The 27,788-nt window shown below is 42.9% G+C and overlaps 1 protein-coding gene across 3 annotated transcripts in view; it reads left to right on the forward strand.

Annotated features, from left to right (window-relative positions):
* Nucleotides 1-27,788, forward strand: part of PEX14 (peroxisomal biogenesis factor 14) — a 115,119-nt gene that overhangs the window by 59,332 nt on the left and 27,999 nt on the right. The gene's annotated exons all lie outside the window — the stretch shown is intronic.

Here is a 27,788-nt window from a genome sequence, read left to right on the forward strand (position 1 = left end):
CCCCTCTGGAAGGTGCTGCGTTTCTCCCGGGGTATTCCCAGAGCTTGGCAGCCGTCATCAGAATTCCACAGGATAGGCCGACGCGTGGCAGAGGGGAGCTGCGCACATGTGGCCCCGTCCCCCTCATTAGGGGATGGGCTCCTCGGTGACGTGTGTTCCTTTTAGGCTCAGTCTCCGTCGGTCTCTATGTGAGCATGAAGGGCTTCTATTATACTAATAAGGAGCCCTGGGGACGCTGGTTACAGTGTGATAATTGTCCCCGCGGAGGCCAGAACAGTGGGTGTTCGCTGACCTCATCCTGGGGGAGCGCTGATGAAACCGGGGCTCTGCCGCACCTCCCGATGTGGGGGTGAGGGGAGAAGGCCGGCGTTTCTTCTCCTGCTTCATTATCATCAGGCTTGCTTGTCTTTGGGGCATTTCATCCAAACGTCTTTAGTTTTGCTTAAGAACCTTTAAGAGCTGATGAGCCTGATGGAAAATTTTCTATAATAACTCAGCACAGCAACGCACTTCACAAATACCCGCTAATTAATCCTCAGAGCAGCGTGGGGACAGCGGAGGGGGTGATAGTGGCACTGGGGTTTTTTATCCCCATTCGACAGTCTGAGAGACTGAGGTATCCGGAAGAGTCTGCGACTTGGCGCCATGGGGCGAGGGCACAAACCCGAGGTCAGAGCTGTCTGCCCTCTGGCCGCTGTTGGAACTGTTGGGTCCTGCCGTGAAGCCACTTAGAAAATCACCCCGGGCTTTGCCTCTCCTCTCGTCCCCCCGCCCCCAACCACCACCACACGGTGCTGCGTCTCGGACATAGTCCGGTCCAGAAATTCAGGCCTCGATCATCAATTTTAATTACTCCTGGTGTTCTGCTGAGAGTATATACCATAATTTATTTCAACCAGTCTCCTTGATGGACATCTAAATTATTTTCGTTTTTCACTATTATAACTCTTCTTTAATATCCTTGAGAAATAGGTATTTTCTTAGTTTTCTGATTACCTTGTTAGGGCAGAAACCTTAGAGTTGGAACCCCGGGTTAAGAAAATGGGCTCGTTTTATTCGACTGCACATCGCTCGCCTGCTCTTTACACAGATTCTGCCCCTGCCCATCGCAGCGGCAGGGGTCAGCGCTCTTGGTCACAAGTTTAAACTCCACGTTGGCGAGTCTGCCAGCTTTTACAGTTTCTTCTTTTGGTGAAGCGTAGAAACCCCCCAACCTCAAGAGCATAGAAGTATTCACCTACTTTTTACTTCTAGTTTTAGTTTTCTTTCATGGAATTTGTTTCATTAATAGAGCAACAGGGGCAATATGGCTAAATTTGTTTTCCTAGTGACCAGCCTGATTGTCCTAGCACCATTTATTGAGCAATTTCTTTCTTTCCCCAGTCATTTCATGTCACTTTTATCATATATGAAATTCTTCAGTACACCGATTTGGGGTCTGGGCATTCTCTTCTCATTCTTGATTCACGTATTGGTTGGTATGGTTATACTGCAATGTCTGTTATTATAGATTTGTTACACATTTTTTTCTGTTAGTGTAAGTTATACTCTTTCATTTTTCCTTTTTAGCATATTCCTGGCTCTTCCGGCCCTCATACACTTCTAAACTCATTTTAGAATCACTGTATCCCATCTCCTCTTCCTCTTGAACCCACCCCACCTTTTGAAATTTTGAGTATTACATTCAGCGTAGAAATTACTTTGTGAAGAGTTGGCATCTCTGCAATATGCTGGCTTTCCGTCCGTGAGTGTGGTGTGTCATGTAGTTCCTACGTATTTTTTTAAGTTCTGAGTATTTTTAATTTATTGTTGTTGCTATAGGGCCTTTAATTTCCCGATATTTTCTAATTGATCTTTGCTAATATTTAGGGAAGCTGTCGATTTCTGTGTGTTTAAATGATAGTATTCTTTTTAATAGTCCTAATTGTTCGTATTGGTTCTCTTAGCTTTTCTCATTAGCATATCATGTAAAAATAATATTTTCCCTTTCCAGTGTTACATGACTTTATTATTATTTTGGCCGGGTCTTCCAGAAGAGGATTAATTAAATACGAGTGCTCAAGGAAGTAAATGGTTATGATCTCAGTACCTCCTTCTCTTCAAAGCATTAATTTAGAAATGAAGGGCATAGGAATATGAAAGAAATAATCATAATGATCCCTAGACACTTGCTCTCCAAGGCACTCTATTTTTCACTTTTGGCCAAAATTGTTTGACATACTCATAACAGCCTTGTTTGTATGAGAAGAGAAAATCTGCCTTATTTATTTATTTATTTTCCCCTGATGGAAAAGCTGAAAGACAGCGGACATGACTTCCAAAGTCACTTGGCCAATAGATCGATGACAAGACCATAATTTTTGCACCCCGTGTGAGACAAAGCCACTGCCTTGGAGGGCGACGTGAGGGGCCGGTGGTCAGTAATGGGATCTGCTGCAGCGGGCCAGCACCGCGGTAGCCCTCCCCACAAACAGCAGCTCCAAGCTGAAAAGGGCGAGTTCAGGGCTGAAGGAGGACCTGAAACATGGACACTGTGGGACGTCGGAAGTGACCGTTGTATAGAAACAGAGACCTTTCCTGTCTCAAGGACAAGTGTTCTGGTGGCAGCTTCTGTGCCGTCAGGCTGCTCTGACCCTCACCCCGAGACAGATCATGGGGCTGGATGGAACAGTGGGGTCGTCTTCCTAGCTCGGGGCTGTGGATCCGGGTGGGGCACCGTGTCCAGTCTCTGCCTCTGGTTCCCTCAGTGCGTTGCCACCGGCTGTAAGATGCACACTGCTTTTGCCTGTCTCTTCCCTGCACAGAGACTTCGGACAGCTCTTCATTGCTTGCAGGATTAAATCCTGTCTGCTTATCCTCTTCCAGCCTCTTTTCTCCATTTTTTAAATTTTGGACAGTTTCAAATTTATAGAAAAATTGGATGGTTCAGTGAACACCCAGATACCTTTTATTCAGTTTCTTAGTTAACATTTTCCCACATTTATCTGTCTGTCTCTCACTCTCTTTCTACACACACACACACTTTTTTCTGACTTTAAAAGTGAGTCGCAAATATCGCGACACTTCAACCCTAATAACTTCAACATATAGCTCCTAAAATAGGACATTCTCCTACATAACCACATCACATTATCACACCTAAGAAAATTAACACTAATTCCATAAAATCACCTAATACATCCTCCACATTTAGATTTTCCCAGTTGCCCCCAAATTTCTTTTGTAGCCTGTAATCGGGGGCTCACGCAGGGCATGTCGCTGCTACATCTTCTTATCAAGAACCGTCCTCTTGCCTTTTCTCGCTATACTTGTCATTTTGACTTCTTCAAAGTGTTCAGGTTAGTTTTGTAGACTATCACACATTTTGAGTTTGTCTCATTGTTTCCTCTTGATAAGAATAAGAATGAACACTTTTGGTAGGAATACGTCATCAGCAATATCATGTGCATGTCACTACATCTCATCAGAAGGCAGCGGTGCCAGCCTTCCCACTGGTGAGGCTGCATGGTCCTTTGGTTAACGAGGTGACTGCCAGCTCTCTCCATTGTCAAGGTGTATTTTCCTCTTTGTAAGTAATAGGTAATCTGAGAAGGGCTCCTTCGAGAGCATGTTGTCTTGTTGCTCAACAACCTTTCCTTCTGTGGTTTCAGCATCCATCGAAGTTCCTCGTTTGAATCAGCAATTTCTTTGGGATTTTAAAATTTGTGATTTTCTGATTTTGTTATTTCTTATGAATTTATTACCTAGTATTCTTCTGTAAAGCAGAGCTTATTCCCCTCCTTTCTCCTAGCTCGCTCTCTTCCTCTCATTTTCTATCAAGTATTATTATATACTTAGTTCAGGGTGTTATAATCCATGATTATCATATTTCTTTTTAATGCTCACATTGTTCCGAGACTGATTGGTAGGCGCCCGTCCAGGTTGGCTCCTGGGTCCCTCGCTTTTTTGCAGATTCATGTGTCTGTCAGGTATACCCTGTACCGTCTGTGCCCCAAGCCTGAAATCAGGCGTTTCCTCAAGGTTTCTTTTAGTGAGAATGACACCTAGAAGCCAGGACGTGGACACTAGTCGTGTGTGTTGCTCTTGAGCTGTCATTGCTTCCTTGTCTTCTTTACTGCATAGAACCCCACACACACGCACACGCACACACACACACACACGCACACGCACACACACACACGCACACACCATACACACAGTTTTGTTTGTATTTATTCTAATGTTATGGGTGTGTACATATGCATGCAATCTAAACATGACAGAATTTTCCTTTCCTCTCTTATTGTACATTTATATTTCTTTTTTCTTACAGTTGAAAGACTGCGTTCTTAACAAGCTTGATAGATTGTCATTGATTGTGTCCCATACTATAAAATGGTTTTTAAATTCCAAAGCAAATTATCAACATTTTTGGGTAAAGTTTAAGGTTTCTTTGCAGTTCTTTTTGTCCTTAGATTAGATCAGTAGTTCTTAAAGTGTGGTCTGCAGAGCCCTGGGGGCTCCCCAAAACCTTCTTGATCAGAACAGTCCCGCAGCCAGTAGTAAGGTGTTACGTGCCTTTTTCTCACTGTGCTGGCGTTTGCACTGCTGGCCTCTCACTATTTTCACTGCTGTGTACTTGCAGTTTTAGAAAAAGCCCATTTCACTTAAGAGCGTCCTTGATGAAAGAGTAAAAATGATGAATTTCATTCCGCCTCGCCGCCTGGGTGTGCGTCTTTGTAACGTTCTGTATGGTGCGACAGCAAACGCGCAAGTGCCGCACAGCGTTGTCCCGACTTGTGTGGTCGTTTGAGTTATGAGCCAAACTAGCTGCTGTTTTCCTGGATATCATTTTTACTCGAATGAATGACAGAGAAACTGTGATAAGTCAGACTGCAGTGTTTGGAAGATGTTTTCTCAAAAACAAGCAAAGCGAGCTTGTAGTTTCAAGGAAAACATACTGACGGTATTTGTCGTCATTAATAAAACTTAAGCTTTCTGGTGAAATTAGAATTTTGAAAACGTGTTTCTGCCACCGCGAGGTAGGCAGTTTCCTGATACTTAAAGAATTCTGATGAGATCATGGTGATATTAACGAATGTGCTTTTTTATATCGTGTAAGAAGTATATCAACATTTGGAAGCTCGGCATGCTGTAGTGAACCAATATTTCACTGGTTCACTGATTTTTCCGAATTACACTTGAGTAAAATATCCATTCAAAGTGGAAGATAGACCAATGGATTTTAATGGAACAAGCTATGAGAGCTGATTGATATGGTTTCAGATACCACATTGCAACTAATCCTTAAGAAACTACCACTCGTCTGGTTTGGGGGTAATATCACAGAGGAAGACCCACAACTATCCGAGAAAGCCATTAGAAGACGTCTTCCTTTTTCCACTATATATTTGTGCTAGGCTGTATTTTCCTCATTTGCTTTAACCAAACCAACTTATCACAACAGATGAAATGCAGAGCAGATATGAGAGCCTTCTTGTCTTCTGTTAACAGACATAAAAGAGATTTGCAGAAAAGTTAAATCGTGCTACTCTTCTTAATTATTTTTTGTTATTGGAAACTTGATTTTTAAATAAAAATGTTATTCATATTAACATATACGTTTATTCTTTTTTAATTAATATTTTTAAAATTCTCAGTTCTGATTTTTAATGTCACAAGTATCAATACGTGTGATCCTCACTAACAAAAGTTGTTTGGGATTTTTAATATTTTCTAAGAACGTAAAGAGGGGTAGAAACCAAAATAGTTGGAAACACTTCCATTCACCCTCTTCCTGCCTTTTGTGTTATTGCAGGGTTTTTTTTTTCTTTCCCGTTTAGTACTACATAGATTTCAGACCCTACAAGACGTTATTATTTTGCACAGTCAGTATTTATTTGTATTCTTCCCTTCGTTCCTTATACCCTCCTGCATGTCTGTGCTTCTGTCTGGGATCACTTTCCTTCTGTCTGACAAACCCCGTCAGTATTTCATTTAGTCAGGTCTGCTGGTGACGAATCTTCTGATTTTGTTTGTCAGGAAATGACTTCAGTTCTCTTCATTTTTAAAAAGGCTTTAAAAATTTTGATATGATTCTTTTAATACTTAATGTTTTAAAATAAATTGCAAGAGTAGTCCAAAGAATTCTTATATTCCTTTCACCCAGATTCCTGAATTGTTAACCTTTAGTTTATCAAAGTTATTCTTTCACCCCACTTCCTCCCTCCCTCCCCCCTTTTTCTCCTCCCCCACCTCTTGCCCTCTCTCCCCCTTCTTATACATACATGTATACATGTGTGTGTACACAAATCAGGAAAATAATTGATAAAATGCTGTTATGTAATCCACAGACCTTGTTCAAATTTAGCCAGTTGTCCTCATAACATTCTTTATAGCAAAAAAAAAATATTTTCTAGTTCACAATTCAGTCCACGATCATGAATTGCTTATGAATCGCTTAGCCTCCTTTAATTTGAATCAGTGTTCCTCAGGCTTTCTTTGTCTTTTGTGACCTTGACATTTTTGTAGGATGTTAGGCCAGTTTTGTACCCTGTATGTGAATTTGGATTTGTGTGTTTTTTTTCCCTCCCGACTAGATTCAGTCCTTGCACTTTTGATAGGAATACCGCAGAAGCGATTTTGAGTCTCGGCGCATCATATCGGGAGGCATTTGGCATTGATTTGTCCCACTGTTGGTGGTTTCACTTTGGTCTGTCGGTCGAGGTGGTATTGCCCTTGTTCCTTTATAAAGTTATATTTTCCCCTTTGTAATGAATGTCTTTCGAGGAGATACTTTGAGACTGTGTGATTATCCTATTTTTCATCAACTTTTACCCACTGTTTTTGGCATCCATTCATGACTCCTGATCAGTTATGAGGGTCGCTGAACGGAGATTTTCTAATCCTTCCACTGTTGAAATACAGCGATTGTGCTGCAGAGTGGCGTTTCAGACCGCACGTGTGTCGGTGGTCCCATGAGATTAGAATGGAGCTGAAAAATTCCTATCGGTTAGTGATGTCTTAGCCCAGGACTTCCAAGGATTTGCCGAGGATGAGGAGGCCGCAGAACTAACAAGGGCGCGGTTGAGATGGCAGGCACCTGACCTGGGTGTGGACGACAGTGACGTTGCGTTGCTCCTAGAGGTGGTTCCCGAGGAATAGTTGACTGATGAGTTGTTGGACGTAGAACAGGAACGCATAGCTGATGAAGAGGCAGGAGGAAAGGGAACTGCAGGAGAAGAGAAAGCAGGAGAACCCCTAAGAAAGCCACAGCGAAGGTCTTAGCGGAAGCCTCGGCAAGCTCCTTAAAAAGTCTGCAAACATGGACCTCAGCACCGAAAGGTTTTCATTAATAGTGAGTGATGTTCATGGTGCGTGATCTGCTTACAGGCAAATCTGCGATGGAAAGAGGAAAAGAAACCAAGCAAACCACCATGGGCATATTTTGGAAGACTGACATCTTCTCAGGAGGCACTTCAGGCAGGTCCTTTAGGAGGTGTTCCAGAGGAAGGCATTGTTATCATAGGAGGTGGCAGCTCCGAGCCTGTCATCGCCCTTGAGGACCTTCCAGTGGGACAAGATGTGGAGGTGGGACACAGTGACACTGTTGATCCTGACCCTGTGCACGTCTAGGCGAATGTGTGTGTTTTTGTTTTTAACAAAAAAGGTTAAAACGTTAAAAAAAAACATTTTAATTTTAAATAGGAAGAAGATTATGGAATAAGGATATAAAGAAAAAAAATATTTTTGTAAGCTGTACAAAGTGTTCGTGTTTTATACTAAGTGTTATTACAAAAGAGTCAAAAGTTTTAAAAAATTAGAAAGTTTATAAAGTAAAAACATTACCGTAAGCTAAGGCTAGTTTGTTATTGAAGAAAGGAAAATATTTTAAAATAAATTTAGTTTAGCCTAAGTGTACAGTGTTTATAAACTTCGGGAGCGCACAGTGACGTCCCAGGCCTCGCGTCCACTGACTCACCCAGAGCAGTCCTACAGGCTGCGCTCATGGTGCGCGCCCTGTGCAGGTGAGCCATTCTTAACCTTGAGAACATTTTTTCTGCTCCCTTTTATGCTTAGATGTGTTTACATACACAGATGCTTAACTTTGGGTTGCAGTTGCCAACAGCATCCAGTACAGTAACATGCTCTACAGGCTTGTAGCCCAGGAGCGGTGGGGCCGCACCCTGTGGCCTAGATGTGTGGCAGGTTGTACCATCTAGGTTTGTGTACGCATGCTCTGTGATGTTCACGCAATGTCAAAATCGCCTAATGACACATTTCTCACAAGATATCCCTCATCATTAAGTGACACATGACTATATTCCTGCCGGTATTAAATTCTAGATTGGCAGTTATTTTCTTTGAGTAATTTAAAGATGTTATTTCATTATTTTCTGACTTCCATTGTCATTTGTCAGTCCTGTTACTGCTCCTTTGACAGTAATGGCATCTTTTTCTTTGCTGGCTGCTTTTCAGATTTTTTTCTCAATTTTTTTAAAAAGCAGTTTTGCTCTGATTTTCTTAAGGTGATTTTCTTTGTGGTTATCCTGTTTGAGTTTTGTAGAGCCTTTTATGATATGGCTTAATTGCCTTTTGCTAGTTTTATAAAATTATTGACCATTATATCTTAAAGTATTGTTTCTCTCTTGCTCTCGGTCACTTCTCTTTCTTGGGCTCCAGTTATGATCGTGTTAGAGCATTTTTCCATCTTCCATGTGTCTTTTATGCTCCACTCTGATTGTGCATCCTTTTCCTCTTCTTTCTTTTACTGACCTATCTTCTGGTTTACTAATACTCTCTTCCGCCACGTCCAGTTTGCTTTTAAACTATTCGTTCTTAATTTCCGCTAGCACATTTTGCAATTACAGAGTTTCCATTCGATCCCTTCGGGTCTGCTCTGATGGGTCTGTCTCTGTGTGGCGGTGCCAACACTGTCTCATCCCATGTTTTGTTGTCTGTCAGAGTTCATCTTCTCGCACTGTTCTTCAATCTGCAGAATCTTCTTGGCTTTTCTTGTTTATTCCTCTCTGTATAATTTTCAAAGTTAGCGTGCTCAGTTAGAAAAGAAAAAAAACGCTGTTGTATTTTAAAAATTGGAATCAGATTAAATCTATAGGTTAAGACAGATCGCATCTTTATAATATTGATACTAACTACATGAGAATAGGTAATCCTTTCGATTTATTTGTTTTCTTTAGTGTCCCTTAGTATTTGTATATAGATTTTGCCCATTTATTTTTAAATTTTTGTGTTGATATTTTGTCTTTTGTTGCTGTATTGAATGGTATGTGTTCTTATGTCTTCCATCCAGTTTTTAAATTTAAGTGTGATTTTATATACTATTTTTGAATGTAGACACCTGGCTAAATACTTATATTGCTTATAATACTTTCTTTTCTTTATCGGTTAATTCATATTAGTTTTCCAGATACATCCATTTTTCAGGTACTATCAGGCAATAATATTTTTACCTCTTCTTTTTTGAGTTTTTTTGAGATTTTTCATTTTCGAGATTTTTCTCAAATGTCTGGTGATCCCTTGCTGTTTATTATTTGGGAGAAAGACCCTAAAAGACTGATTAGAAGGTCTCTGGGCATGAATCCTTTTTATCAGGCTAACGCAGGATGTGTTAGAGTCAGAATCAGAGCTCTGCGTTGAGGCTGCCACGTCCAGCCGGAAGTCTCCCTAAAAGAAAATGTCAAGAGCAATTTTGACTCTACAAAACTTTCACTGTATACGTAGCTTTAGTCTCCGGCTAAGGTTCGATTCCAGTTGATGTTCAAGGTGTTAACAGTATTCGCTTCTGGACGTTGGGCTTGTAAGTGATTTTTCTCATCTGGCTCCTTTCAGCTTTTCTCTGTTAAAACAGTTGTTTGCAATTTTTGAATATTGCTTTCATAATCAGAAAACTATCAAAAGGAGTGAGTTTTCTTCATGCTCCTTCTTTCAACCACCATCAATCTCTGGGATATTTGGAAAAATCGAAGCAGAGCATGGAGTTTTCAGTAAATTTTGTGCAATCAGGTAGCTAGATACTGAACACAAGTTAAAGAGATTTTATTCAGCTGTTTTCTCAGATCAAGAATTTTCTGAAATTAAGGGCTGACAGACCCAACTTGTTGGCACTACTCATGAGATTCCACAAAGGCAAAAACGAAGACTTTCTTATTTTTTGATTTACCGCTGACTCCAGCACAATGCCTGCCTCAGTAGGCTCTCCATGATTATATGTCAATGAATAAATAAAGTAACAGAATGTGCCACCGCTCTGAAAAATGGTACTGGGGTAATCAGATACTCGTGAAGAAAATCACCTTTGACCCTTAGCTCATGACATATGTAAACAAGAAAGATAAGTCTATAAAGCTTCTAGAAAAACACAGTATAATATCTTCATAACCTTGGGGTAGGCAAATATGTCTTAGTTTGAACATAAAACCCGCTGCCATAAAAGGAAAATAAAAAGCTGCATCAAGGCCAAAAACTTCTGTTCATAAAAAGCTAATGGTAAGGAAGGAAAGGACAAGTCATACACTGAAAGAAAATACATGCATCTGACAGAGGTCTCGCGTCTAGAATATATAAAGAGCTCCTACAAATCAATAAGAAAAAGCCAAATAACCTAATTTTAAAAACTGTACATAGGATTGAACAGATATTTTATTACGGAGCACTTCTAAGTGGTTAACGAGCACGTAAAAACATGCCCAACATCCTTGCTTATCAGGGTGACGTTGTTCAGAACCACAGCAGGTCACCATTGTATACCCACCAGAACGGCTAAACGTAAAGGCCCAGAGTACCAAGTGTTGGCACAAACATGGAATGGCTATAACCCTCATACATTGCTCATGGGAGTACAGCCACTTTGGAAAACTGTTTGACATTTTCTACCGAAGTTCAATACATGCTTGTTTTGACACCTAGGTGTAGACTCAAAGGAAATGAAAAGATATGTACAAGAATGTCTGAAGCAGTTTTATTTAAAGTAGGGAAAACCTAGGGGGAATGTCCATCGACAGAAGAATGAGTACTTTGTGGTATAGACACACAGTGGAGTATTACATGGAAAGAAAAAATGGTAAATTACTGGTCTATGCAGCTTCATGGATGTATCTTAAAGAATTCTGTCTAAGAACCCAAATATAAAAGAATACATACGTTTAGATAAAGTTCAAGAACAGGTCAAACTAGTACTGCTGATCAGAGTCACAGCTGTTACCTGGAGGAGGGCGTAGGGGGGGAATGGCCGCCTTACTGAGACCTGGGCAGTGTTCTGCATCTTGGTCTAAGTGGTGGGTATGCAGAGCATATGTACAAGTTTTTCAAACAGTATACTTAAGACTGTATTATCGCTCAATTAAAAAAATTAGGCTTCATCATTAGACTAGAAGGAAGTAGGATTTAGAACTTTTAAACCACATTCAGAGATATGAAAAGATGATCAGGTCAGCAATGCTCATGGAAGGAAACAAAAATCTATAAAACTAGAGACAGTGAACACAATAAATATTTATAGAATTAAAAAAAAATTCCTTATTAAAAGAGCCCAGACTCAGTACAACCCAGCAAAAAAGCCAAGGCCAGTTTTATGCTGTTAACAGGAGATATACCTAAAATAAAACAACATGGGAAGGTTCACAGGAGGTTTGCAAGATGTAGAAAGCAAATACAGACCAAAAGAAACAGAATTGGCAGTGTTCATTTTAGGCAGATTAGAAAATGTTAAAAAGAACGGTTAATTGATACCATTAAAAGTTCACCGAGGAGGCGATAATCATAAAACTTTATATACTTAAAAATGTTTTGTCAAAGTATATAAAGCAAAGACTTTTAAAAATACAAGAATTTAAAACCACTTAGTTGAAGATATTAACATACTTCAGAATTTAATAACAACAGGCAAAAATAAGTAATGAAATGATTGGATAACGCAGTAAACTTGTTTAATATATAAATAGATAGACTTTTATGCACATAAAACAGAGGATATTCCATTTTTCAGTACTCATGGTGCATTTATAAAAAGTTATGTAAATTGGCCACAAAGGAAGAAATAGTCCAAGAGGCAGAAATTAAAATCTCCATAAGGCAACAAAACTAAAATTCACAGTAAGAAGCCCTGCAAGAAAAATTTGGCCGCTTGGAAAATTTAAAACACTCTTCTACAAAACTCTTTTCTTCTACTTCATTTGGATTTTTCTGAAGTTGTTTTAGCTTCTTGAAATGAGTACTTAATTTATTTTCTTATTTTTTTATGTATAGGAATTAGGGGGGGAGGGGAAGGCTAATAGCATTGTCTGGTATTTCCTGAAAATAGAGTCCTAAAATGAGAAGTGCTGAATCACAGGGTATGAGCTTCTTAAGACCCTGGATACAAAACAGTAGTTTTCCGAGTATTCATACCAGGTCCTTCCCGAGAGGCGGAGAGTACCTGTCTCAGCACACTAACTGTGTCTGGGCACTAAACCAGCCAGAGCACAACAGGACTGCTTTCTCAAATTGTTTTAATTTGCATTTATTTGATTAATATCACAGTCGAACTTTAAAAGTATGTTTAGTCTTGGAAATGTTTGTTTAGTTTCTTATTTTCTATTGGGATATTAGTGCTTTACTTATTGATCTTTAAATGCCCTTTACATGTGAAGAATATTAATTCTTTGTCATGTTTGCAAACATTTTCCCCATTCTTCCTTGCCTTTTATGTTTTTAATATGTAAAAGTGATTATTTTCCATAATCAAATCTGTCAATCTTCTGATATTTTCTCTATCATTTTTATGAAAGCAATTCCTTCCCCATAATTATTAAATAATAATTACAGTAGCAACAACAGCAACAGCTAACATTTATTGAGGGCTGATTATGTGTCAGGCAGTGAGCAAAGCGCCATATTTAAATCACAAAAACCCTATGAGGTAGGTATTTTTTGTTATCTTCTTTTTGAGGAAAAAACAAGGGAGAGGAGTTCAGCAGTTTGTCTGCAAACACTGAACCAGTGATAAATATTCACCCACATTTTATTTGTTTTTATGATTTATGTTTTTATACTTAACTCTTTAATTCTGAAATCAGTGAAGTGATAAGCGAAAACCTTTCAGACATAACTTTTTCCAAAACTGTCCTTCAAATAGATAAGTAATTTTCCCCCATTTGTTTGTTATACTTCCTTTATTTATTAAATTTCAGTATCTAACGAGGACTCTTGTGACCTATACGCTCTTACGGAAGTGCCGCAGTGTTTTAATTGCAGTATCTTTATCGTCGGTTTTAATATGTACAAGAACAAGGCTCACTTCGTCATTCTCTTTTAAAAACATTCCGAGTTCTGGCTTTTAATAAAGACTGAGTAGCTTGTATCAGAAAAACATTCCCACAAATAACAAATATAAATTCTGGACAAAATATTTTAGAAACATCGTTCGAAGGCCCAGGAGAGCAAGCAGAAGCAGAAATCAGAGTGGATTTGATTCTTGAGAGAAGGAACTACTCTGGGTAAGAGCCGACTGTATATGGTCTGTTCCTTGAGACATTCCCCAGCCCATCAGCTTCTAGTAAATAGAACTCAAGCAGAAAGTTGCCATCATATTGGTTTGAGGAATTGGGGAGTGGCTGAGACCTGAGGATGTATATTCCAGGAAGAAGAGAACCTTGAAGGGGGTACCGCCAAGCTCTGCATATAAACACCCCTCAAATTCTATGCTGACTCCTGAACTGCCTGTGCATAGAGCAGGTGCCACATATTCCCGCAGAGATTTCAGCAGCCACCTGCTGTAGGAAAGGCAGAGTTTAGAGTTTGAGTGTTACCAGGTTAGGGGGGCTTGGTAAACACTTTGGGCTTTCCTTTGAAACCCCGGAAGGACCACCCTTTAGAAGCAAACACTACATCCTGGAATTGTGGTATTTTTCCCAGGACTAAGAACAAAAAAAGAAAGAAAGGCAGGGAGGGAAGGAAAAGAAAGGAAAAGAAAGAAAAGAAAGAAGGAAGGAAGAAACTAACCGAGCCGGCCTCAGATCAGAGTGATCTGCTAGTTATTTAACTGCCTACTGGGCCAAAACTCACTTCTTCAGAAAGAGAAAACAATCCAAAGCCTCTACAGCCTATCACCCACAACATCTTATGTAAAATCAATACTTACTAGACATGTGAAGATGAGGAAAGATGAACCTGTGACCTTTGCTGGGAGTCAGTCAATAGAAATAGACTAACAGACAAAAAAACCTTTTACTTTGAAAAATTATGTTAAAAGGACGCATGTGAAAAGAATAGATGAAGGGGTAAAAAGGTAGAGAGTCGCAATAAAGAGATGGAAGTTGTATGAAAGAACCAAGCGAAAATCTTAAAACTGAAAAACATAAAACCTGTTACTGAAATTTCACTGGATTGGGATTAATAGCAGATCGGACACAAGAGAAGAAAGGATTAGTGATCTCGAAGACAGATTGTTAGAAATTATCCAAACTAAAGTACATACAAGAAAAAGGGATTGAAAAATTAGGGCCAGAGCCCCAGTGACCTTTGACACAAAATCAAGTTGCCTAACATAAGGGTAAGGTTGAGAAGAGTGGGGCAGAAAAGTTCAGTGAAAGGTTAGCTGAAAGTTTCCCAGTTTTGATTAACACACACACACAACTCAGGAAGCATGGCCAACCCCAAGCAGGATAAATTAAATACAAAGAAAGTTACATCCAGATATAGCATAGTGAAATTCCTGGAAACCGAAGATAAAAAGGAAACAGTGATCAGAATGATGGCTAACTTACAATACGAAGCCATGTTGCCCACTAAACAGTGGAATGATGTCTTCAAAATGCTGGAAGAACCGTCAGCCTAGAATTTTATACACAGTGAAAATATTCAAACATGAAGAGGAAATAAAGGTAATTTTAGATGAAAGCTCAGGGAGCTTGTCACCAGCAGACGTGCATCGTAATCAATACCGATGGAAGATCTTCATACTGAAGAGAAAAGAATATGAGATAGAAATTTGAATCCCCAAAGGAATAAAGAACACAGGAATGTTAAATATGTGGGCGAATATAAAATACTTTAAAAATATTCTTAAATTCTGTAAAAGTCAGTTGTCTAAAGCAATAATAAGAAGCTGTTGTCTTTATAACACATACGTATGTATATGGTGACTTTAGAACAATAGCACAAAGGGCAAAAGGGGTGTAAGTGAAATTATTGCTTCTTAATGGAATTTATTGTTATTTATAATTATATTTGTCATTATGTGGCAAATATAATATGTGTACATTAAGATACTTAATATGTAAAATGGTATAATATTAATCCAAAGTTGAATCCAATAAGAACGTATATATGTATAGAAACCATAGAGGAACCAGTTTTAAAAAAATACATAGAAGTATATCTAAATATCTAGTAGGGAGGACAGAATGAACTACCAGACATTCATTGTTATTCTTACTTGTGCATTCTTACATGCTTATGCAAAATAAGTTTTAGGAACTTTGGAGAAAATAATTGAGGTTTTTATTAGAATTGTGTCAAACCTTTCAAATTAATTTGAAGAACCTCTTCCATTTATTTCAATACCCTTTATTTCTCTTTATGAGGTTTTCTTTATATAGCTCTAACATACTAAATGTATATTTCTTGAGGCTACTATGAATTTCTTTTAAAAAAATTATTTCTGGTAGATAGGAATGCTACTGAATTTTAAAAAATCTATGTATCTATATCTAGCCACCTCCTTAATCTTATCATTACATTAATTTTTCCAAATATGTAGAGATTTTGTTTATAAAAATTATTTTGTGACTTTTCAGTTCTTAGACATTTTAATTCTATCTCCTGCCTTATTGCATGGGATGGAACTTCAGAAATAATGTTAAATGAACAGATATTCAGTGAACACCCATTACAAGTTGATCAGTGTTTTAGGTTTGGGGGATATAGCAATAAATAAAGACAGACAGTAAAATTCAATGATATTAAAATCCTTTGATACTGTTGAATTTTACACTTGAAACTTACTGGATTTTGTTAACCAATGTCACCATAATATGAATGAATGAATGAATCCTTCGGAAACCATACAGACTAAAGAAGAGTTTCAAAGCAGTCTGACAACCAGAGGAGTACTTATGTAGGTAGCAATCGCTGTAGAAAAGTGCTTCTGGCGGGTGATCAGAGAGCGTGCTGGTGGAGGGGGTGCCCCAGAACAGCGGAGGGGTCCGAGTGGGGCTGGGGGCAAGCTGCTGCGGTGGGCAGGGCGTCGGGGCAGGAGCCTGGAGAGTGCAGGGCTTGCAGGGCTGAGGAGCAGACCCGGGAATGCGTGCTCACAGCGTGCGCCCTTGCCTCTGGGGCTCCTTGGAGGTTTTAGAGCTGTTGCAGGGCAAAGCAGGGACAAGCAGGTGGGACTCTGGGTTTTCCCCCTGCTCCAGCTGGGGGACCAACCTGAGGAGCATTACTTTGATCTGCTTCGCATTTTGGATTTCTGTTTTATTTTTTTCTACACGTTTTTGCTGAACACCTAGCAGGTGCCAGTAGAACCTAAGCACTGTTCTAGGTGCTGGGAATAATAGCAGGTGGTAAAGGAGCCCCAGATCCCTGCCTTTGTGGAGCTTGCCCTCTAAAGGAGGGGAGGAAGGGAGACAGCAGGGAGCGGAATAAAACGTAAAGTGTCAGTGTGTGGAGTACGGGCACTGAAGAGTTCTTGGAAGGTTGCAGTTCTAAGTAGAATGGCCTGGAAAGGCCCCGCTAAGGTCCATTTGAGCAGAAACTTGAAGAAAATGAGGAAGCGAGCCAGGCAAATTTCTGGGGAGAAAGAGTTCTGGGAAAAGGGAACCTCCCGGGTGGAAGCCTGAGGAGGGAGCCTGCCTGGCCCGTCTGGGAGCGGAGGAGGCCCGTGTGTAGTCGAGGTGGGGCTAGGTGAGAGGTGCGCTCACAGCCTGGCAGACTGGGAGGCAGTGCAGGGCAGTGCCGACCCACGTGAGGGCTCTGCCTTTGCTCTTGGGCAGGTGGGGACCAGGGCAGTGGTGTGCTCTGACTTGAACTTTACTAGCATCCCCCCGACTGCTGCCTTTACAGCAGATGCGTGGAGAGCAGGCGTGGGAGTCGGGGGACCAGCCAAGTGGAGAGACGCACTCAGTCGGACCCCCGAACGTTGATTCAAAGTACATCCAACAGAATATCCTGATTCGTTGGATCTGGAGTCTGAAAGAGACTAGAGGGTGGACTTGCTGTTAACCAGGTGCGCGCAGAGCAGTTTGGCAGGGCAAGGTCGGGAGCTCAGTGTTAGACATACTAAGTGTGAGACTTCTGCCAGTGGTCCCTAACCTTTCTGGCACTCGGGACCAGTGCTCCTAGGAGCATCTAATGCCTAATGATCTGAGGCTGAGCTGAGGTGGTGATGCTAGTGCTGGGAAGTGGCTGCAAATACAGGTGAAGCTTTGCTTGCTCACTCGCCACTCACCTCCTGCTGTGCAGTCCAGTTCCTAACAGGCCATGGACTTGTACCGGTCTGCAGCCCAGGGTGGGGGAACCCCTGAGTTAGATATCCAAGCAGGGCTATAAGGCAGGCAGGTGGATTTAATATGAATTGAGTTCAGTAGAGAAGTCTGAGCTACATATAGAAATTTAACAATGTTAACTTCTTGATTTTGATACTTGTACTGTGGTTATGTACTAGCAAGAACTACCGCCTCCCCACATCAAGAAATGAATACTGAAATATTTAGGGAGAAAGAGACATCATGTCTGTAACCTAGATCTCAGACAGTTCAGGGAAAATAAACATATCAGTAGATTGATAGGGAATAATAAAGAAAAGGTGATACATCTAAAGAATATGAGAGTTTGAAGAATATGAGAATTCTTTGTTCTATTCTTGCACCTTTTCTGGAAGTCTGAAATTATTTCACAATGCAGCACTTTTTGAAAACGAAGGACAATACAGGCACTTGCGGGTAAACAAAACTGAGAATTTGTCGCCATCACACCAGCACTGAAAGAAACACTAAAGGAGTCTTTGGGCAGAAAGAAAATGATTCTGCATGAAAACACAGAAATGCAGGAAGGAACGAAGAGCAAAGGAAGGGCATAGAAAGGAATGTTGGCCGTATCATACAGTGATAGCGTCTTTCTCGTGGGGTCTCAAACGTGTAATTGAAATGACAATAACAGGTGCGAGGATGGAGTGAAAGTGTTCTAAGTCCAGAATTGTTGGCAAAGTGATAAGGTACATAAAACCATAGTACATCAAGGTTGTACTGTGACATCCAGGGCATCGGTTCTCAAGCATTTTAGTCTTGGAGTTCCTTTCACTCATAAAAATTGAAGATTCCCCCATTAGGCAAACACCACAGTAATTATCATCACAGACAAAATGACTGATGGGTGCTAAAATTAGCAGGTGAAAGTTCGAAGAGAAAAAGTATCTCCTCCAAGCTACTTCGTAACTACAAAAGGAAAGTTAGTAACTTTACAGCGGAGAAATCCATCAGAAACCACCTTGACTACAAGTTAATAGAGAGAAAAACTGAATTTAAAAGTTGGCAAGAAGAGAGACAAAAGAGGGCATTAAAGAGATCAAAAGCAAAACAAATTGTGAGATGAAAGCTATAAACCCCCAAATTGCAGTGTTTACGTTAATGGTAAATAGACTGCTCATTAGAAGCAGTTCGTCAAGATTAGCTTAAAAATGAAAAACCTAAACCCAGTTCAGTGCTCCTGACATCAAACACACCTTTAATGGAAAGACATGAGATTGAAAGTAAAGTGATGGAAAAAGGTACCATGCAGACTTTAACCGAGAGAAACCTGGTCCGAACCTCGGACAAGATGGACGTGAAAGTGGAACGAGAAATAAAGGAACTTCAGAGCGGCCAGTCACCGGGAAGGCTTCGCATTTCTTACTATAGTTCCGGTGACAGCTTCAATGTGCATAAAGCAAAAATGGGCAGAACCGAAAGGAGAACCAGACAAATCTGTCATCATGGAAAGTTTTAAAATACCTGTCTCGATAATTTGGTAGTACAGAAAAACAAGATCCAAAAGCACGGTTAACAAACTTAACCCTTCTTAATGTGGATACAAATATTATGTAGGATGATCATTTCATGAGATGGTCACTGTTTTACACCTGAAACTGTTATGATGTTGTATGTCAGCTGTAATTGAAAAATTTTGTAAAGTGTGACATATCACATACGTATGTATGACACCGTTCCCAAGAAAGACACAAGATATACGAGAAGATGTTCACCCTCATTAGCGATCAGAGAAATGCAAGTTAAAATCAGCGTGGCCTGTCACTGCACACCCACCAGAATGGCTAAAACTGAAAAACCGAGGGCTTCGGTGTTCGGTGGGGGACAGCTGGGACTCCCCGTTCCTTCTGGCGGGAGCCGAGTGGGACTAGCGCTTCGGGAACTGGCGGAGCGTCTGTTAAAGCTGAAACCGCACGCCGCGGCGGCCCCAGCGGCTCCCTGACGCGTGAGGGTTTGGATAGCGGCAGCGCTGGCCACAGACTGTCCCGAACTGGGAGCGAGTACCGAGGTCGCGGTCCAGCGGCCCTTGCTCGTCCTGGCTGAGAACGCTGCGCGGCAGTGAAGGGCGAGCGAGCCGCGGCCGCCGGCCTGGGCGAACCCCACCGACAGCGCCGAGCGACAGAGGCCCCGTGGGCGGGAACGCGCTCTGTGTTCTCCCACCGCGCGAAGAGCGAGAATGGGCGGACTCCGCGGTGGCGCCGGAAGTTAAGGGGAGCCTGGGAGGAGACGCGAGGGGTGCTCCTGGAGCCTGCGTCTCTGTGTTTTTATCCGGGTGGTAGTTACGTGGATGTTTTCACCGTGCGACAATTCATTAAGCCGTACGCTTAGGATCCGCGTGCCTCCCTGTATGCAGAATGCCAACAAAAGTTTACTTAAAACTACAACGAGACCTTTTTTTTTTTTTAACTTTTCAGAATGACAGTTGAAAAGCTTGTTAGCAGCGTAGCGTCACGCAGGCGAGGTCGTGGGAACGGGCACGCACACCCCGGTGGGGCCGTGAGTGGAAACCAGCTCCGAGGGGGGCAGCTCGTCAACACCCATCGAAGTTAAAACCACACGTCCGAGCCTGCTTCCAGGGACGTCCTTGCACGTGCACAGATGGCACGTGTCAGGGTGTGTACTGGGGCTGTGTCTGTAAGGGGAAATGTTCAATAGGGGACAAGTTAAATGCATTATGGTACGTCCATTTGGCGGAATACCTTATAGCCATTGACTCGCCTGAGGGAACTCCGTATATGCTAACATGGAATGCTCTCTGAGGTTTATCAGAAATAGCAAGGCATAGAATAGCATCTATACCATACCATGCTGTTATTTGTATGAAAATATATATACACATACATACACATACGTATAAAATACATACTATGATGTGAATATATGAACGCACTTGCACATTCATTGACTTTTTCTAGAAGGTCCACATGAGGAACTAGTAGCAGTGCTTGCCTCTGGAAGATGCGACTGGGGGCCCAGGTGGCAGGAGCGAGAAGGAGACTTTGCTGTATACCTTTTTGTATCTTTAGGATACAGAATGTACTCAGAGAATATATTAAATATCAATTTTTAAGGGAATTGCTGAAAACTCCTTAGGAATTCTGCAGGAGACTGGCGTTTTGCCTCTCAGTAAGTCCAGTCCAGCCACATTTTCCTTCACAGTGAAACAGGTCATTGGTTTTCCAGCAGATGACATGGTTTGCTCTGTGGACAGGTGCCAAGATGTACGGAGGAAAATGCCCTGTGACGAGGGTGCTCAGACTGCGAGGGTGCGTGTGCGGGCTGAGTCGGCCAGCAGACAGTGAATTCAGGCCTCCCCTCTCTAGCTCGCTGAAGACACCGCCCTCCCGGGGGGAACCCGAGGGCCCTCCCCTCTGTTGATAGTGTCATTTCCCTTCCTTCCTTCTGAACATTGTGAGTTGAATTCAGGTTAAGTTAAAATGATGCAACCCTACTGCTTCCTTTTGTTCTTTTAAAAAATGTAATTGAGATCATGCCGTGACTGTAGCATCTGCTTTTTATGTCTTAATGTATCAAAAGCCTTTTACCATGTCATCAGGAATTGTTCAGATGAATGCAATCGTTTGAATATTATTACATTATCGAAATATGTCATAACTTGCCTAATCATTCCTCTTTGGACATTTACATTGTTGAAATTTTTGCTAGTATTAAAAATATAGTGATGGATCATTTTTGTACATTATACTAAATTGTTTTATTATTTCTTAGAAGTAAAATTATTGAGTCAAAGGGTATGAACATTTTTAAATACTCTGGAGATAAAGAGTTCCGAATCGTCTTCCAGAAGTTTCTCAGTTTTCACTTCCGCAGAACCCTTGCCAGCTTTGAGTAAAAAAGTCATTTTAATGTGAGAAAAATTGAGTCTTAACAACTTTACCAACACATCAGAATGGTATCTTAGGAGTCCCTTTCAAGTCGAACGAAGATCTGGAATATTCCCTCACGTCATGGCGCTGAGGCGAGACCCTGGCTAGGAAGCCTGCCTGGCTGGTCTCGTGCCCTGCTTCCCGCCGCAGGCACTGGAGTCGTGGAAGCTGCTTCCTCTTCTGTCAGGTGGGGGGAGCAAAGCGCCTGTTTCGTGGGGACACCGCTGCCCCCGGTGCCCACGTGGGTTCGGCACTGCGGGTTCCGCAGGTGCCACAAGCACCTGACGGCGTGTGGCTCAGGGCCCCTGTGCAGGATCGGTGCTGGGATTCGGAGTTCACGATGTAAAAAGCTCCTGAAACATTCTCTGGCACTGTAGTAAGTTGTGGCTGTTATTTCTGGGTGGAGAGTGAAAATGTGAAATTTAAAAAATCTTCTCTGCTTTTATTTTTCATGGTTTCTGCAGGTGTCATGTGCTGTTTTTATTATCAATGGATATGTCTACATATTATAGATCATGTTTATATGTCATATCATATTGCATGCGTTATATGTAGAAAATAGGCAAAGCACTCATCCAGCATAAGAAATCGGGGGGAAGAGGTCTTACGGAGGTTGCCATTTCACAGGCCGGGAAGATGAGGTCTCGGCTCTCACGCTGCCAGGCAGAATAAGCACTCAGAAATGGACGGATCTGCCGAGTGCTGCGTGTGTGCCTCTCCACTAGTAAGGCTGACAGCAGCAGCCGATACCGGATTCATCTGGGCTACATAAATAGGTGGCGGCAAAATAATTTATGTGTCGACCTATTAGAACATAGCACGTTGTAATGTCTTACTATCAGATTGGTACGCGTACTTAAAAAGAAATCTGACGGTCGCATGGTAATTTAAAACTTTAGGAAGTAAGATGAATGCCAGATAATAAGGCCCCCGATCACGTTTTTAAGATTCAAGATGAAAAGAAAACCCCAACGAACATGGAACATTTGTGACATTCAGCCAACTAACCGAAGAGTGTGCTTCGGCGCGCGGAACTCTCTCCGACAGGGTTTTCCTACGGAACGGAAGTCCCCGCTTGATTTGTGTCCTTCAGGACAGTTGTCTCATAAACCAGGCTGTTTCGCGGGACACAGGAAGCAGCGCCACGGCAGGGTATGGCTGTCCCCGCGATCCCAAAGCAAATGTTTGTTCTGTTGCAGTGATGGAAACATTTCCATTGGTGAAGCAAATATTTAGAGCTCAAAAGAAACATTTGGGCAGCCAGGATGTGTCAAAATAGAACAGATGCCTGCCTTTTAAAAACACATTAAAAAAAAAAAGCGCCACCTTGTACTTGGCTGCTGTGGTTACAGCCACAACGGGTTAAGCAAGAAATCAGAAATTGTGCCTGTCATTCTAATCCCAGCTCTGGGCACACTTCTGTGCCTTTTCTTCCGTCTTGTTTTTTCTCCTCCAGAAAATGGGGATAACCATTCTAAGTGATTCTGTTGAAAATTAAGGATTTTTTTTCCCCTCCAAGTCTTTTTTTTCTCTTAAAAAATAATTTATTCTTTTGAGTCAGGAATATATTCCCATGGAACACAGTTCATAAGAATGTACAGTGAAAAAAAGTCAGCCTTCAGTCTCTGCCCCCAGCTACCAGCTCCCCCTCCTCCACAACCAGTGTTACCCATTTCTTATCTCTGTTGTGTGCGTGGACACACAACTACATAGACGTGTTTGTGCGCATGTGTACATCCGTCCGTCTGTCTGTCTGTCATAGAGGCTCCGTGTACCCTTTGCCTAGTTCCTCCTATGCTCCGCATATTCTTTCTGTTTCTGTTCTTTTTTTGAAGTGGTGGAGTCTCAGCCTTTGCTTATTTAAGATGTGCGGGTCAGAGCGCAGGGGAGCCGGCCCGCAGGCCGCCTGTGCTTGACCCGGGTTGGGAACCCGGTTCTGCCTCCGGGGCTTTGGGACAATCACCGCCCCTCACTGTGGTCTAAAACAGAAGCAAGAGAAGAGAACAGAATAGACCCGATGAGCTCTCCAGGTCTGAATTTCTTTGGTTGGTTGTCAAAGGTGAATTTTTTTTTCTTTTTTTAAACAAACTTTACCGCCTCTTCCAAAACAGGAGCGAGATTCGGGTATAGTTGAAAGCGTTTATTAATTTGGCTTTTCCACATATGCACAAACACACGTCTGGCTGACCTGGCTTGCGGCATTCAGGAGGCAGTGATTCCTGATTGTCACAGTTCCTTCCCTAGGACTTGTTCAGTGCAGGGCTGACTCCTCAGCCTGTTGCCAGGGTCCTGCCCGATTCCACACCGCTGCCCGTGACAGCTGGCAGTGATCTTCATTATGCTATTAATCCTTTGGAATTGGTGATTAGATATCAAAATCACTCCTCTTTATTTTTGTTTTCAATTTAGCAGAAAGATTAAAAGAAAAAAAAAATCTTTAGATTATAGATCTAAAAATAGACATCATGGATGCTGATTGGAAACCCTCCCAGTCTTTCGTATGCGAGGTCTCAATTTGTGTTACACGGAGGGGCCGCTCACTTCTGTCTTGTTCTCCAGTTATACTACTCCCCGGAGAGGCCCAATAAATTTTACAGGGAAGTTTCCTCCTCACGCGGAAGGAGCTAAGCTCAGTGACTGGTGTGGCCGAAACAGCCGAGGGCTGCAGGGGAGTGCGCCTGCCTTGTGGAATGACGTACCAGGAGTAAATGCGCGAAAAGTTTGGGTCTCGGTCCAGTCGGCCACGTCGTTGATACCACGGGGCCTGGGATCCTGTGACCCCAGCCTGTGTGATTTGAGGTTAAACTTGCATTTCATTCACTGCCACAGTGGCCTGTCTGCTGGCCGACATTCTGCCGTCTCCACCCGTAGCCCTTCGGAACCTCCAGACTCGGCCCTGGCTGAGGTTTCACGTCGCCCTTCGGTCCTCTGGGAGGCAGAGGTCGTTGCCCACCGACTTAGGGAGGGCAGACCCGCCCTCTCTCGCTGACAGTGGGACATGCGCCTGCCCGCGTCCTCCGCCTAAGCTGGCCGTGCAGTGCGCTCCGTGCTGGCTTTTTACCCAGTGATTTATACTAGGAGACGTGGCCGGGTGATAGCCAGTGTCCTTTTGTCTTTGTGTTTATTTTTCTTGCACATTTAATGCATTTAAAGGATATATTGTCTTTATGGTTCACTGGGATGAGGAGGGGATCGGCGCGAGTTTTAATGAGAGGTCCCCGGCTGCCTGTGTTGAGACGAGAATTATATTCTTGGTGAGAGATTTTTCTTTCCTTAGGTGGCAGGAGGCAGTGTTTTGCTGCTTTTTGAAACAGCGTTTCTGCCTAACGATTTTTGGAAGGGTACCGGGAGGGCGTTCAGTGTCAGGGTATCCCCAGCAACTCTGTCCCCTGCCGCTGGAACTTTCCTCCTTTAGGAGGAGGGAGAGTCTCGTGTCTCGTTCTTGAATTTACGTGTCTGTGTCAGGATGGTGAAAACCAGCTCCGTCCTCAGATCAGTTTTTACTTGTAAAAACTCTTTCATTCAGGCTAATGATACTTGGAACTAGTTTTCTCAAAAACTGTTTTCGCTGCCTGGGGACAGTTCATCAGTAGAGAAGAGAGCATTTGGCTTATTTACTTAATATTTTAACCAAGTGAATTAGACAGGTTGGGGGGCCGGGGGAGGGGATTAGAAAGTGGGTGGGGGAGGCCCCATAAACAAGGTGATATATAATATTTTTTTTGTTCTCCTTTTAAATAAATACCGATCAGCTTTATGTTCAGAGACAATAGGAGCCGTTGGCTTAAATTTGCAGTTTACTGTATTTATGGCTGTAATATCAAGGTGCTGCCGTCGTAATTTCATGCCCCAATGAGAAGAGCAAGGTCGAAGCAAATGCTTCCATCGGCATCTGCTAACACACTAACTCATAAACAAGGCCCGGCTGGATCAGGTGGCACGGAATAATACAGGCTAATGAAATACAGCACAGCTTTCCATTACTGTTAGTTTTTACAGTGTCGTCATTACGTGTAATTTATGTTTAAAAAATTCAATTTTATACAAGGCACTGGGAAATAGGGGTCTACAGGTCATCCAACGACTTTTAGAGGCTCTGAGAGTCCTTATTGTACTCTACTGTTCCAACAAAATGTTAATAAAATAAAATAAAAAAATACTTTTTCCCCTTTCCCCTCCCCTAACCTTTCCTAGGAGAGTTGGTTTTTCTTTTAATTTGGGGAGTATTTTTAGCCAGCTGTCTCCTCTGCCTCATCTCCTTCCAGAGTGTGCATGGGTAGATAGCTGGCCGGGTTCTGAGAGAGGTGACCCCGCTCAGTCTCCGCGAGTCCCTGATGGGGAGGACGATGGCCAGCCAGGGTGGCCGGCCCGGAACCGCCGCCCTTTGCCACAGGCCCTCCGGCCCTGGTCCTTAGTCCCAGTCCGGCTGCACGTTTTCATTCTAAACCTGGAAGGTGCCGTCGGGCGTTCATTACCTTGCTCATTTCCAGACTATTCCTAAGCCTGCCGTCCTGGTGCTGGTTTGCGCTGAAAGAGGCAGAGAACACCACTCTCTGCTGTCGTTGGTCTTTCTGCTTCACCTGCACAGAGCCAGGCCTGTGGCAGTGCTGGGCGGTCACTGGGGACGGCGTTGGGGTTACTTGTTCTGAGAAGCCCTGGCCCAGCCGGTCCCACAGGAAAAAGTTGGCCCTTCCCCACGCCAGGGTTTGTCTGACCTGTGGGGAAGGGCCCTGCGGCATCCTTCTCAGGGCCAGAGGCTGCAGCTCACAAAAGTCCAGGGGGGTGGGTTTGTTTGCATTTTAAGGGAAGCCTTTAGAAAAAGAAAATGAATTTGTGTATCTTCTAAGGGATAAAAATAAATGGGTGCGGCAGCCCTGAGGCCATTCTGTTCAGTGGTCAACAGAATGTAGCTCGCTTGCTTGTCGGCTCTTCCCCACCCTGGAGAAAGTGTTGGAAAGAAGTCTCTGGGGACTTCTGCAGGCAGCGATGGCTGGCTCCCTGTAAGGGGAGTCAGGTTTGGAAGGCAGTGCCCGGAACCAGAGGTCAGGAGGTCCATGCTGATTCCAGGGCTGGGGCTTCATTTGCACACTTGAGTCTGAATTGAGAGCTCTCAGTTTTGCAAATCAGGCAGCCGTGGTCTTAAAGGGGAAATGACACTCTGCCTCTCAGAGCCAGGCTTCTGGCTCCTGCTCACCAGGTCCCCTGTCCCAGCGCCTCTTGACTAAAGCTAGTGAGTGGGTGGAGTAAGTGAGCAGGACTTCTAGTTTTGCTCTTTACCAGTAATATATTTCAATTGTCAGTGTCACGGTGGGAGGTGAGGTGGGGGCTGATGGTCCTTGGAATCATCAAGCGGCAGAGGTGAGTTTACTGAAATAGCCTCCAAGTGCACAGTGCTGGTGATGTCAGACACTGCAGTTGACACCCCAACTCAAAGAAGAATTTGGGCTTTATTAAAACTGGCTCATTCTCCCAAAGGCAGCAGCCACAGGAAGACAGGTAGGGGAGGGAGGAGTTTCGCCTGCCACAGGACGGCGACACCCTTTGCTCCCATCTCTGCTCAGCCCTTGCTCAGTCCCTCTGTGGTTAGATTATTCCTTGCAGATAGCAATCAACTGGAAGGAAGTGTGTGTGTCTAATTTGCATGAGATTATTTAAAACAAAAAAAAAAAGGTCTGCATTAGTCAGGGTGATGGTAAACAACGTGAAGAGATGCCTTTTATAATATAGCCTGCGCCTCAGCTTTCAGAGCCAAATATAATTCACTTACAATTGGCAGTTCCCTTTATTATTTCGTTTAACCTTTTGGATTCTGCAAGGTCTTCGTCTGAGCTCTCCAGTGTGTCTGTCAGCGGGGCGGGTGGGCGCCTGGCTGTCTTGGGTCCTGGGGCAGCACCTGGTCCCTAAAGGCAAGGGCCTTTCAGCTCCTGGGGCTGAAGAGATGGACCCCACCCCCCAGTCTCCAAAAGTCCCAGATGAGCCACCTGAGTGTTTGACCTGTAGAATCCCGAGCCTGCCTGGTCTGTGGAATCTTACGCAGGGGACACTCAGGGGACGAGGACACCAGGAAAGCGTAGGCACCAATCCGCGAGTGGCCTCTGGATTTCTTTGGGGGTTGAATATCAGAATGAGGTGAGGTCACTCCACCCTTGTCACTCTGGTCATGTTCAGAAAGTACGGGTGTCGTTTGCAGGGAGGACCCCGGCGCTGTGTCGCTGTGCTGCTTTGACACAGCCCCGAAGCTGCGTTCCTGGGCTCTCACCTGTGGGTGGTGCCGTGTGGGGGCGAGAGGAGACAGCTTAGCCCTTAGCCAAACCTCTTTCACGAGATCGAAGACTTAGGACAATTCTGCTGTCTACCCTGTGACGTTTTTGTTAACTGTGCTGTCGTGGGAAGTCACCAG

The sequence above is a fragment of the Rousettus aegyptiacus genome, unplaced genomic scaffold (assembly GCF_014176215.1).
Source record: "Rousettus aegyptiacus isolate mRouAeg1 unplaced genomic scaffold, mRouAeg1.p scaffold_m13_p_1, whole genome shotgun sequence".
In the NCBI taxonomy this organism is placed as follows: domain Eukaryota; kingdom Metazoa; phylum Chordata; class Mammalia; order Chiroptera; family Pteropodidae; genus Rousettus; species Rousettus aegyptiacus.